This window comes from Hypanus sabinus, chromosome 16, assembly GCF_030144855.1.
Source record: "Hypanus sabinus isolate sHypSab1 chromosome 16, sHypSab1.hap1, whole genome shotgun sequence".
NCBI lineage: Eukaryota > Metazoa > Chordata > Chondrichthyes > Myliobatiformes > Dasyatidae > Hypanus > Hypanus sabinus.
Genome location: NC_082721.1, coordinates 38,625,796 through 38,638,684, shown reverse-complemented (window position 1 = coordinate 38,638,684; position 12,889 = coordinate 38,625,796).

Below are 12,889 nucleotides of genomic sequence, written 5' to 3'. Positions count from 1 at the left end.
AAAGTAAGGAGGCATGGGATCTGAGGGGACATTGCTTTGTGGATCCAGAACTGGCTTCGCCACAGAAGGCAAGGAGTGGCTGTAGACGGGTCATATTCTGCATAGAGGTCGGTGACCAGTGGTGTGCCTCAGGACTCTGTTCTGGGACCCCTACTCTTCATGATTTTTATAAATGACCTGGATGAGGAAGTGGAGGGATGGGTTAGTATGTTTGCTGATGACGCAAACGTTGGGGGTGTTGTGGATAATGTGAAGGGCTGTCAGAGGTTACAGTGGGCAAAACTGAGCTGAGAAGTGGCAGATGTGAGATGGTTCATTTTGGTAGGTCAAATATGATGGCAGAATATAGCATTAATGGTAAGACTCTTGGTAGTGTGGAGGATCAGAGGGATCTTGGGGTCCAAGATGCTGCAGCTATATAGGACCCTGGTCAGACCCCACTTGGAGTACTGTGCTCAATTCTGGTTGCCTCACTACAGGAAGGATGTGGATACCATAGAAAGGGTGCAGAGGAGATTTACAAGGATATTGCCCGGATTGGGAAGCATGCCTTATGAGAATAGGTTGAGTGAGCTCGGCCTTTCCTCCTTGGAGTAATGGAGGATGAAAGATGACCTGATAGAGGTGTACAAGATAATGAGAGACATTGATCGTGTGGATAGTCATAGGCTTTTTCCCAGGGCTGAAATGGCTAGCACAAGAGGGCATAGTTTGAAGGTGCTTGGAAGTAAATACAGAGGAGATGTTGGGATAGGTTTTTTACGTAGAGGTGAGTGCATGGAATAGGCTGCTGGCGACAGTGATGGAGGCGGAAAGGATAGCGTCTTTTAAGAGACTCCTAAATAGGTACACGGAGCGTAGAAAAATAGAGGGCTATGGGTAAGCCTAGGTAGCTCTAAGGTAAGGACAAGTTTGGCACAGCTTTGTGGGCCGAAAGGCCTGTTTTGTGCTGTAGATTTCTAACATTTGTTACATTAAGCCTTTACGGAATTTTCGTTCTTTTCAGTGGGATTATCTGATAATTTTTCTGATCTGATAATGAATTACTTCCTCTTGGGACAATCTCTTCATCCATAAGAGTTGAGTGAACTATCATTGCAAGCCCTTTATTGAGTAAATAATTCAAATATAAATATAATACTTTGGAACCAGTCTCACTCCAAAGGTCTATATAACTGGGGTAAGATATTTTACAACATTTTTCAATAATTAATTTTTTTATTATATTAAAATAATTTTGTTAAAAAGACTTCTTAAGTAGCCTTTGCCCTCCAGAAGAGCAGCACAGTGGCACCACTGGTAGAGCTGCTGTGGATCAATCCTTTTCTTGGTTACTGTCTGTGTGAAGTTCGCAGGTTGTCCCCCTGACCATGAGGACTTCCTCCCACATCCCAAAGACATGCAGATTGGCAGGTTGATGGCATCTATAAAACTGCCTCCCAACTACATGTGAGGAGTAGGACCTGGGGACTCTTGGCAGGGATATCAGGAGAAAAAGAGATAATTAATACAGGATTAATGTGAAAGGCTGGATGATGGTCAGCAAATATTCACTGGGCCAAGGGATCTATTTCTATGTTGTGAATCCCGGATTCTAGATGCAGCCTAAACCATGTTAGGTTTCTATGATTCAAATGCAAAACTCTGCTGAATGTTAACATTCCCTGCTCTATCATATATTTAAAAACTTTTTTTCTATTTATTAAAGTCAATTCCCCCACATTATATTCTATCTTCCATGTTTTTACTAACCCACTTAACATATTTTTTTTCTTCCATCTACCTTTTCCCCATCTAACTTTGGAGGAAGGGTTAATTTTAATTTCTGTTTTGCATTAAAGAACCTTATCTCATTCAGGTGGTGGTGCACATGCAGTGCAATTTCTGTTGTTGGAGTGGGAGATAAGATATGTTGGGGTGGGATACTGGTGTGGTTCAATCAACATTGCTGCTCTCTAATTATGTGGTCTTTCTTTCTGAAGTGAACCTTATTTAAGAGCAAGGTAAAATTCTGCAGCAATGGCTTTGTTGCTGAATATCCTGCTGGATTTCAATACCAAGAGGAAAAGCTGCATTTCATCTGCAACCTCAGAATTCCACAAATACTTCACAGCCATGAGTTGTCACCACAGTGTTAATCCAAGGAGATCAATGTCCTTAAAGCAAAATTGAAAGAAAAACTGCAGATGTGGAAACCTCAAACAAAAACAGAAAATGCTGGAAATACTTAGTAGGTCAGGCCACATCTGTGGGAAAAGAAACAGAGTTATTGTTTCAGGCTGGAGACCTTTCCTTAGAATTGAAAAAGAGACAGAATAAATTTATAAGCGTGCAGGGAGTGATGTCTCGGAGTAAAACTGGGGTGAACAACTGAAGAATGTTATCTGGTTCATATGTGAATGGGAACAGTGCAAGAGGGGAAACATAAGACCATAAGCTATAGGAGCAGAATTGGCCATTTGGCCCATCGAGTTTGCTCCACTATTTCAGCATGGCTGATCCATTTTTTCTGATCAGCCGCAACTTCCTACCTTCCCACAATATCCCTTCATGACCTGACCAATCAAGAATCTATCCTCTGCCTTAAATATACATGAAGACTTGGCCTCCACAGCTGCCTGTGGCAATGAATTCCACAGATTCACTGCTCTCTGGCTAAAGAAATCCTTCCTCATCTCTGTTTTAAAAGAACACCCCTCTATTCTGAAGCTGTGGCCTTTGGTCTTAGACTCTCCTACCATAGGAAACATCCTCTCTCACATTCACCCTATCAAGGTACTTTCACCATTTGATAGGTTTCAATTAGGTCACCCCTCATTCACTGAATTCCAGTGAATACAGGCCCAGAGCTGTCAAACGGTCTTCATATGACAAGTCATTTAACCCTGGAATCATTTTTGTGAATCTCCTTTGAACCCTCTCCAGTTTCAGCACATCCATTCAAAGATAAAGGGCCCAAAACTGCTCTCAATGCCCCCAGTGAGGCCTCACCAGTGCTTTATAAAGTCTTAGCATTACATCCTTGCTTTGATACACCAGTACTTTTGAAATGAATGGTAACATCGTTTTTGCCTTCATCACAGACTCAAAATGCAAATTTCCTTTAGGGAATCCTGCACAAGGACTATCAGATCCCTTTGCACCTTTTTTTTTTGTATTTTCACTCCATTTAGAAAATAATCAACCCTTTCATTTCTTCTACCAAAGAGTATGACCATAAACTTTCCAAAACTGTATTCCATCTACCACTTTTTTGCCCATTCTCTTAATTTGTTTGTCCTTCTGTAGCCTCTCTATTTCCTCAAAACTACCTGCCCTTCCACCTATCCTCATCTCAGCTGCAAACTTTGCAACAAAGCTATCATTCCATCATCCAAATCATTGACATATAATGTAAAAAGAATCAGTCCCAACACAGACCCCTGTGGAACACCACTAGCTACTGACAGCCAACTAGACAAGAGTCCCCTTATTCCCACTCTTTGCCTCCTGCCAATTAGCCAGTTTTATCCATGCTAGAATCTTTCCTGTAATACCATGGGCTCATAGCTTGTTAAGCAGCCTCATATGTGGTACCTCGTCAAAGGCCTTCTGAAAATCCAAGTACACAACATCAATCAATTCTCCTTTGTCTGTCGTGCTTGTTATTTCCTCAAAGAATTCCAACAGGTTTATCAGACAAAATTTCCCCTTCAGGAAACCATGCTGACTACGCCCTATTTTATCATGTGCCTCCAAGTACCCTGAGACTTACCCTTAATAATCGACTCCAACATATTCCTAAGCACTGAGGTTAGACTAACTGGCCTATAATTTCCTTTCTACTGCCTCTCTCCCTTTTTGGAGTGGAGTGACATTGGCAATTTTCTAGTCTTCTGGTACCATTCCAGAATCTAGGGATTCTTGAAAGACCATTCCTAATGCCTCCACAATGTCTTCAGCCACTTCCTTCATAACCCTGGGATGCAGACCATCTGAAGATGACTTCAGACCTTTCAGTTTCCCAAGAACTTTCTTCCTAATAATGGTAACTTCACGCATTTCATGACCCCTGACACCTGGAACTTCCACCATACAGCTCGTGTCTTCCACAATGAAGACTGACACAAAATACGTATTCAGTTCGTCCACCATTTCCTTGTCCCCCATTACTACCTCTCTAGCATTACGTTTCAGTGATCCAATATCCACTATCACCTCTTTTATACTTTATGTATCTGAAGAAACTTTTGGTATCCTCTTTAATATTATTGGCTAGCTTACTTTCATATTCTACCTTTACCTTCTTAATGGCTTTTTTTTTAGTTGTCTTCTGTTGGTATTTAAACGCTTCCCAATCCACTAACTTCTCACTCATTTTTCTTCTATTATATGCCCTCTCTTTGGGTTTAATGTTGGCTTTGGTTGTGTCTTCTTGCCTTTGGAATACTTTAGAATGCCTTCAGAACATAGACAAAAAAATCTAGGAATTGCAAGGTGCAGGACAGGAGGATAAGCACAGAGGGTTAGCTGGACATGTCATCCACTCCCAGAGATAAAAATCTGTATGGAGCAAGGTGAACTAATACTACAAATGCAAGTGATTCTGTGGATGCTGGAAATCCAGAGTAACACTCACAAAATGCTAGAGGAACTCAGCAAGTCAGGCAGCATATATGGAACAGAATAAAGAGTTGATGTTTTGGGCTGAGACTTGCTGCACTAATATCACAAATAGATGGCTAATACAGACTGAGACATCAGATTACCTGGAGTTGTCTTTGGAGTAGTAAATCCAGAAGGCAGCAATGCAGAGGGGGAAAATGAGTTGCTGTTCCTCAAGCTGTGTTGAGCCTCACTGTGATGGTACAGGGGGCCACAGGACATTAGGTCAGAGTGGGTTGAGGAATTAAAGCGGCAGGCAATGGGGAAGCTTGGAGTCACCACTGCAGAATAAATACAAATGTTATGCAAAGTGATCACCCAAATTAACATTTGTTTTCTTCAATGTGCAGGAGACCACATTTCCTACAAAGTGTGGTCAATAAACAATCATCAGTCAGTACTTCAGAAAAGGTTAAAATAAAATAAAATTTGAAACAGATCAAATTTCACCCTGAAGTGACCTACCATATATGCCCCCTGCCAAGCCATTCCCCACTCATCCAAACCCCATCTTCCCAGGCAGTGAACCCAGGGAGCCAATAAAATGCAATGACAAATGAAAGAGCAGCCAAATTCAGCCTGCCATTGAATGGATTCTTCTTGTGATTAAAATGTTTCTTGTAGCCACCATAATTTATTTCCTTTGGGATACTGGAATGAAATCAGATCTCTCTTTGCACTGCAAAGAAAATGCAGTGCTAGGAAGATGAAATCAAAATGTTTTAATGGTACTTTTCTTGCAATAATACAAATTCTGGCAGTAATACTGAAGGGCTCAACATGACATCCTTATTGCATTTGACATAGATATCTACTCCCTTGTGCAATCTTCGCTCCTCTGCCAGAACTGAGCATGCATATATATTTATATATATATTGTATTTTGGCAAGGACAACTGGAGATTATATTTTGATTTCGTGGATTTTTTATTAAATTACAAAACGTTATAGTTTCAGCCTGTCGCACACTTGCAAAGCACATTAAATTAACATTTTTTCTTATGAAAATCATATTAAGTGAATGATTACAAAATTACCCGACGGAAGAGTGGAACCAAATTGAAATAATGCAATGGAAAAATGTCAACAACGTTCTCTGTTTTCTCTGTTATAGATTTAAGTGATTTACTCTTTCAATCTTCAGGCTGACAACCCAATTTCTAACAGGGCTATGGAGTGTAACTGAATCTGGCAATATTATAAATCACCCAGCACACTGTAGCCGCATTCAGTAGAAGTACAGAGGCAAAACTAGGGGTTACATTACTTTTCCCCTCACAAGTCTTACTCTGCCTCTCTCAAAAACAAATCTCCCTGCCTGTCTCAAGAGCAGTCCTAAAAAAACTCAACTGACCCACTCCATTTCCTCAAATATCAATCCCAATGACATGGTACTACCAGATATAACTTGTGCAACTTCTTGATTTAATAGGATAAGAGAAACACAAGAATTAGGAACAGAAGCAGGTCATGTGCTCCTCAACCTGCCTCTGCTGTTCAATAATATCTGATCTATTCCTGCAATTTTCGACTCCCATGTGAACTAAGAAACTACCTCAACCTTGTAGATGTTCAATGTTTTCGCACGGCCAAATATTCAAAGATTTGAAATGGAGTAAGGACACCTTATTACAGATGTGCTATACCTTAGCAAGCCCACTCTTGGAGCATTGTATACAGTTTGGTCACCTTAATGAAGGAAGGATGTATTTGCCATGGGGGAGTGCAGCAGGGATTCCTTGAACTCGTTCTATATTTGGTAGGGTTATCTTGTATACGTGGGACTGTGTTCTCTACGAGCTGTTTCCAGGTCACAAATGGAGACAGATATCAAGTACTCAGCGAAAGACGCTTAATACGATACCTGAAATTTGTTGGTCTTCCAGTACAATGGGATGTCCGTAAGAGAATACTGCTGAATGGCATTCTTCAGTGAGGGGTGCACTGAAGCTTGGTACAGCCAATGCAAAGGCTCTGTGGGGAAGGACCACAGTTTACTGGATGGGGAGGGATGAAGTCAGGTGGGGAGGCCTTCCAACAAAGTATCACCCCAGGGAGGCACATGGTGCAATGTTATTTCAAAAAGGTTTAACACTACTGAATGTATTGACCAAATGAAACTAAGAATGTAAATGGATTTTGCACTGTACTTTTCTTTTTTTTTGTATTTTATTGTGAATAAAATTTATCTTTGAAATAAAAGAAAAGGTTATATTCTGAGGCATATAGTAGAGTGAACAGAGAATCGCAAAATTCGAGAAAGGTCCGGACATTGGGAGGATGTTTTATCGGCTGAGAAGCTTGAAGCAGTTTCAGGATAAGTGATAGACTGGTTATCACTGAGATAAGGAGAACTTACTCCCTCCCTGGAGCATGTGGAGGGTCAGTCATTGTGTTCATCGATAGATTTCTGGGAATCAGAATAAATGACACTGAGGTTAAAAATCTGCCATGATCTCACTGAATGACATCAGTTTCAATGGGCTGCAAGACCTAATCCTTCTCCTACTTCTTATTCATGGTCGTCTAAGAGAAGAAATTTCTCCTCATCTCTGTCTTAAGTGGATGACTCCTTATTCTGAAACTATTCAGATTCAGGTTAATTTATGCATCACATGTACATCAAAACATACAGTGAAATGCATAGTTTCATTAGCAACCAAAGCAAACTAATGATATGAAAGGAACAGCCCACAGTGCTGTCACACATTCCAGTTTCGACAGCATGTCCACAGTGCTTGACAGAACAACACGGAACACAATAAACAACAAGACAGTAACAGTAAAACCAACATTGTTCCTCCATCCCACCCAACCATCCACGCACATACACAGTCCTCCGATCCCAGGACAGTCTGCCTTCAGCCTCCAACGGACTCATAGATCTGTAAACGTTTGGCTTCGACCACCCCAATGGACTCACAGACCTAGACTTCGGTGGACTTCCGGACTTCAAAACGACCTTCGGGTTTTGATATTCAAAATCGACTCCAGAACTCACCGACGACGATGACCTTGAATTTCGGACTCTGATGGCGGGACCCCAAGCACTAAGCCTTGAACTTTGGTATCACTGACTTGCGTACCTAGTTGTTCACTGGCCCTCGTGTCTCCTGCTTCCTACCACTGAACTCTGAACATGCCAACACCTCACTGACCTGTGAGTCACTACCACTCTTCCTCACTGATCTGCCTGCCTGGCATCCGACTACAGATGACCCACACCTGCATTATTGGCCTTTGAATGCACAGCGGTGGCCTGAACTCCAGCATGACCTCTAATTCCCCTATATCCCTGTCACTAAACCCTAACCTGACCGCTGACTTCCCTCTTCGTCCCCAAAACCATCCCTACAAATCAAAATTAACAAAATCTGAGTCACAACCTCAGTGAAGACTGCAGCTTGGCTCCATATACCTCCTAGTTTTTCATGACTGCAAACATCTTTTCTGCACCTACACCATCAATCCAGCTCAGAATTTTATAAGTTTCAGTAAGTTGATCATTCTTTTAAACTCTATTAAATTTAGGGCCAATTTGTTCAATATTGTCTCTATAAATCAACATCCCAGGGATCAATCCAGCAAGCCTTCTGTGAACTATAATAATTAAATGATTTACAGGGTTGTATTGATTAGGAGGATTCTAGTTCATTTCCTGTTTAGACAAGGAGCTGCACAATTGGTCACAATGACTTCTGAGTTAAGTGAAGGTGTGGCAGTGTACTGGTAGGGTGAAGTAAATAGCCAAAGTTCTTCCTTCAAATCACAGTCCACTGCCTTTACCCTGAGTAATAAGAGAAACAATGAATTTACTACCACAGACAGAAATCAAGGCCATTAAAAGGAAGTTAGTTAAACATACTGAGGAAAGGGGAGTGGAGGTTAATGCAGATGAAGCCAGTTGAGGTAAGATGTCAGGGGTAGATCAAAAACATTAACATGTGACTGGATGGATTCATTCTGCCTCTTAATATTCTACGTAAAGGTTCAAAGTCAGAATTGTACAATGTATTCTGCCACACATCTCTCCCATCCTCTCAAACCAACTCCTCTCACCTTCTACTGATGAAGTTGGCTCAGTACCTTCTGCATGCTCCTGATCATCTTTAGAGGCCTTACAATTAGCCAATACCATGAATGAGGACAGAGTATTCTCCCACAAGCAATACATTGCAGCCAAACTGCTGTCCAGTTCTAATTTCAATGACAGCCAATTACTCGTCCGAATCATAATGACCCACAGTACTGCCACCCAGCTCAATCTCCATCATGACTCCAGTACAGCCCTTCTCTGTCTTTGCTGTCAATATTCAGTATGAGTCTTTACTTCCAGTGCTGGTATAGTTAAATCATGCGAGGAACAAGTAAAAAAAACATGCTGATTCTCCACACATTGGTCTCAAAAACATTCACTTTCTCCATTTTAGAAATGTCTGTAAGGTTCAAAAAATGGTACCCCTGATGCTTGCACATTTTTAAGCAAATTAAAGCATCTTAAAGCAAATTAAAACTGAACACCAACCTGCCCATCTCCTCTGGTCCTGACCCCCTCAATCAGGCCCAGTGCCCAAATGGTTTCCTCAACCATTTCAAAGACGTACAAGTTAGTAAGGGTTAGTACTTTGTGGGCCTGCTATGTTGGCACCAGAAGCATGGTAATACTTGCAAGCTGCCCCAGCGCGTCCTTGAACTGCATTGTCTGTTGAAGCAAATGACACATTTCACTTATGCTTCAATGTACATGTGACATAATAAATCTCATTTTAATCTTTAAGTGTTCTGTGTGCATTTCAGGTGTTTCAGAATGCAGGGAGCAGTATGGCAGATGCTTGAGAACTTGTCACTAACTTCAAGACTCCATCACAAACCAATCACTTCCAACAATGGCTGCATTAATATATTGTCATGTCACCATACATCATGTTTGGGAGTATGAATAGAGTCAAAACAGAGCAGGATACCTGCTGAAAGGCTGAGGGAGAGGAGATGGAGAATGACTCTTAACCACACGCCATTTCCCCCCACAATCTTCACAGAATAGATTCTCCTAACTAAATTTCAGTAGAAAATATTGTATGAGATTTTTGAAGGCTTCATTGAAGAATTCCCCACTAAAATTGACCATTGACTGCAGCCACGACTTCAACCTCAAAGCAGAGCTGATGGTGGTTGAGTTAAACATAATAGGAAACTGCCAGAGAGACAATTTCATCTCTGTCTCTTTTTCCAGAAAGCAGCAGAAATAGAGGACATGCGATTTTTCAAGGATTATAGACTTCCTTTGGTACAGGATAAAGTGTCATATCGATTGGAGAAATGCAGGAATATGAGATGAAGGGTAGGTTTATTAGTCCCTCAAAGCTATTCCATCATTTAATGAGACCTTACTCCTTTTCCCCAAATAGTTTAATACTTTTGGTTATGAAAAATCCATCAATGACAGCTTTAAAACTAATAATTGACCCAGCTGTTGTTGTTTGTGGAAGAGAGTTCAGAATTTTTACCACTGATACTGATCTGATTCCTTATTTCTCTTCTTAGTCTATATCTCATTATTTTAGTTCACTAACTAACAGAAATAGATGGCTTTCTCTTCTCCTCTATTAGAAATCTTTCAATAAATCACCCTTAACTTTATAACTTCCAAAGATTTCAGTCTAAATTTGTGAAGTCTCAGCTCATAACTGGTTAAACACCAGGTTAGTAAATATAAAATCCTTCCTATTATCTATCACGCCACCGGTTTTTAGGGCATCAATGAAGGTCTCCCATCTTTGGTGGTGTTCATGGTCTCCTTCATCGTCTCAGTAGCTTGGTTTTCACTACTGTCAGTCATGCAAGTTCTGGATGGAGATTCAGGAATACCTTTACACTCAAATATAGAAGGATTCTCCATTGCTGTTTCTGTAACAGTTTTGTTTTACCAGTCAGAGTTGTTAGCCCTGAGCTGAACCTCCAAACTGGAGGACCAATGGACTATTCTTAGTCTGGTCTCTACCCTTTGACTTGTTTGGCATGGATGACTCTACCAAGAGCCAAAGCATAAACTCTGACTCCAGCCAGCGTAATTCTCCGTGTCATTGAGGCACACAAGTCTTCAAACCCCGACAAGGTTGTGGTCCTATTGGAGGAAATATAAACTGAATTCCCTGAAATTGCCAACATCCTTCCTAAGGCATGGACCCAGGAAGATTCCAGGTGCTCCAGCTAAAGTTTACCCGAGGCTTTGTATGACTACAGTGTGACTTCATTTTTCTTCCAGTTTTGCAGATTTGAAGGTTTGAATGCAAGCATTTTATTTGTCCTCTTTGCTGCCCTGTCCATGACACCTTAATGGGTCATGTTCCTTGGCCTCCAAGTCTCTTTGGACCTTAGCCTATTTTTAGCCTATTCTTTTACTACTTAGGAAATATTCATGTCCAAAATGGATGGTCTAATTAAGGCCTACTTGTTCATACTATTCTTTGTGAGCTACTGCTCTTATCTGCACTGTTTACATAACTTAATGTGATCAGCACATTTGAACACATGGTTGGTTGTTCTATTATCTCAGTCAATTATGAATAAGGTGAATGTTTGATGCCCCAGCATAAATCCTTGTGGGACCGCATTAGTCACATCCTGTCAGTTTGAGTACTTGCCTATTAGCCCCACATCTGCCACAGTCAACGTCCGCACAAGGTCAACTAGCTTCGCTCACTGTTCACTGCATGTGTGCCTTGTGCCGGATCGGTCCCAAGCTTCTTCATGCTCTGCAAGCTTTCAGGTGACTTTTTTCAATACAATAAACATGTAATCAGCCATCTAAATCCTCAACTGTTTTTCTTCCACAGAAGAACACTGGTGTGAATTTACCATCTACGAAACTGCAACTTTTGATATGTGTAATCCAGCATGGTTCCAGGGAGCAGCATCCCACAATTGCAGTACAGACCAAAGGCAGCATGGTATCATTAAGGGGAAATCTTGCCTGACTAATCTGTTGGAATTCTTTGAGGAAATAACAGGCAGGATAGACCAAGGAGTGGATGTTGTTTATTTGGATTTTCAGAAGGTCTTTGACAAGGTGCTGCACGTGAAGCTGCTTAACAGGATAACAGTCCATGGTACTGGAATGGGTAGAAGACTGGCCAAACGACAGAAGGCAAAGAGTGGGAATAAAGAGGGGTCAGTGGTAGGACCACTTCTGTTCAAGTTATATGTCAGTTATTTGGATGATAAAACTGATGCCAGGTCTGCAGATGATACAAAGATAGGTGGAGGGACAGGTAGCGTTGAGGAAGCAGAGAGGCTGCAGAAGGGATTAAACAGATTAGGAGAATGGGCAAAAGAAGTGGCAGATGGAATATAATGTGGGGAGGTGTATGACCATGCACTTTGGTAGAAGGAATAAAGACATGGACTGTTTTCTAAAGAGGAAAAATATTCAAAACTCCTTTGGGAGTCCTCAAGCAGGGTTCATTAAAAGCTATCTTACAGGTTGAGCTGGTGGTAAGGAAAGCAAGTGCACTGATAGTATTTATTTTGAGAGGACTAGAACATAAAAGCAAGGCTGTAATGCTGAGACTTTATAAGGCATTGATCATACTGCACTTGGAGTATTGTGAGCAGTTTTGAGCCACTTATCTAAGAAAAGATGTGCTGATGTTGGAGAGGTTCTAGAGGATATTCACACGAATGACTCTGGGAAAGGGAAGGTCAATGTATGAGGAGGATTTGATGGCTCTGGGCCTGTACTTGCTGAAGTTTAGAATGGTGGGGAGTGGGGTCTCATTGAAACCTATTGAATATTGAAAGGTCTAGATAGAGTGGATGTGGAGAGGATATTTCCTATAGTGGGGGAGTCTAGGACCAGAGAGCACAACTTCAGAATAGAGCGGTGTTCATTTAGAACGGAGATGAAGAGGAATTTCTTTACCCAGAGGGTGGTGGAAACTGTGGAATTCATTGCCACTAACAGCTGTGGAAGCCAAGTCACATTGTATATTTAAAGCAGAGTTTGATAGGCTCTTTATAGGTAAGGGTATCAAAGGTTATGGGGAGAAGACAGGAGAATGTATTTGAGAGGATTAATAAATCAGCTATAATGTAATAGAGTAGAAGACCTGATGTGCCAAATGACCTAATTCTGCTCCTGTATCTTAAGGTCTTATGGTATCTCACTATATGTGGTTCCCACTCAGCACTGTCCTTTAAACCATGGGCAGTTTTTGGTACCAAGCTATTGACTGATTGTGGAAGT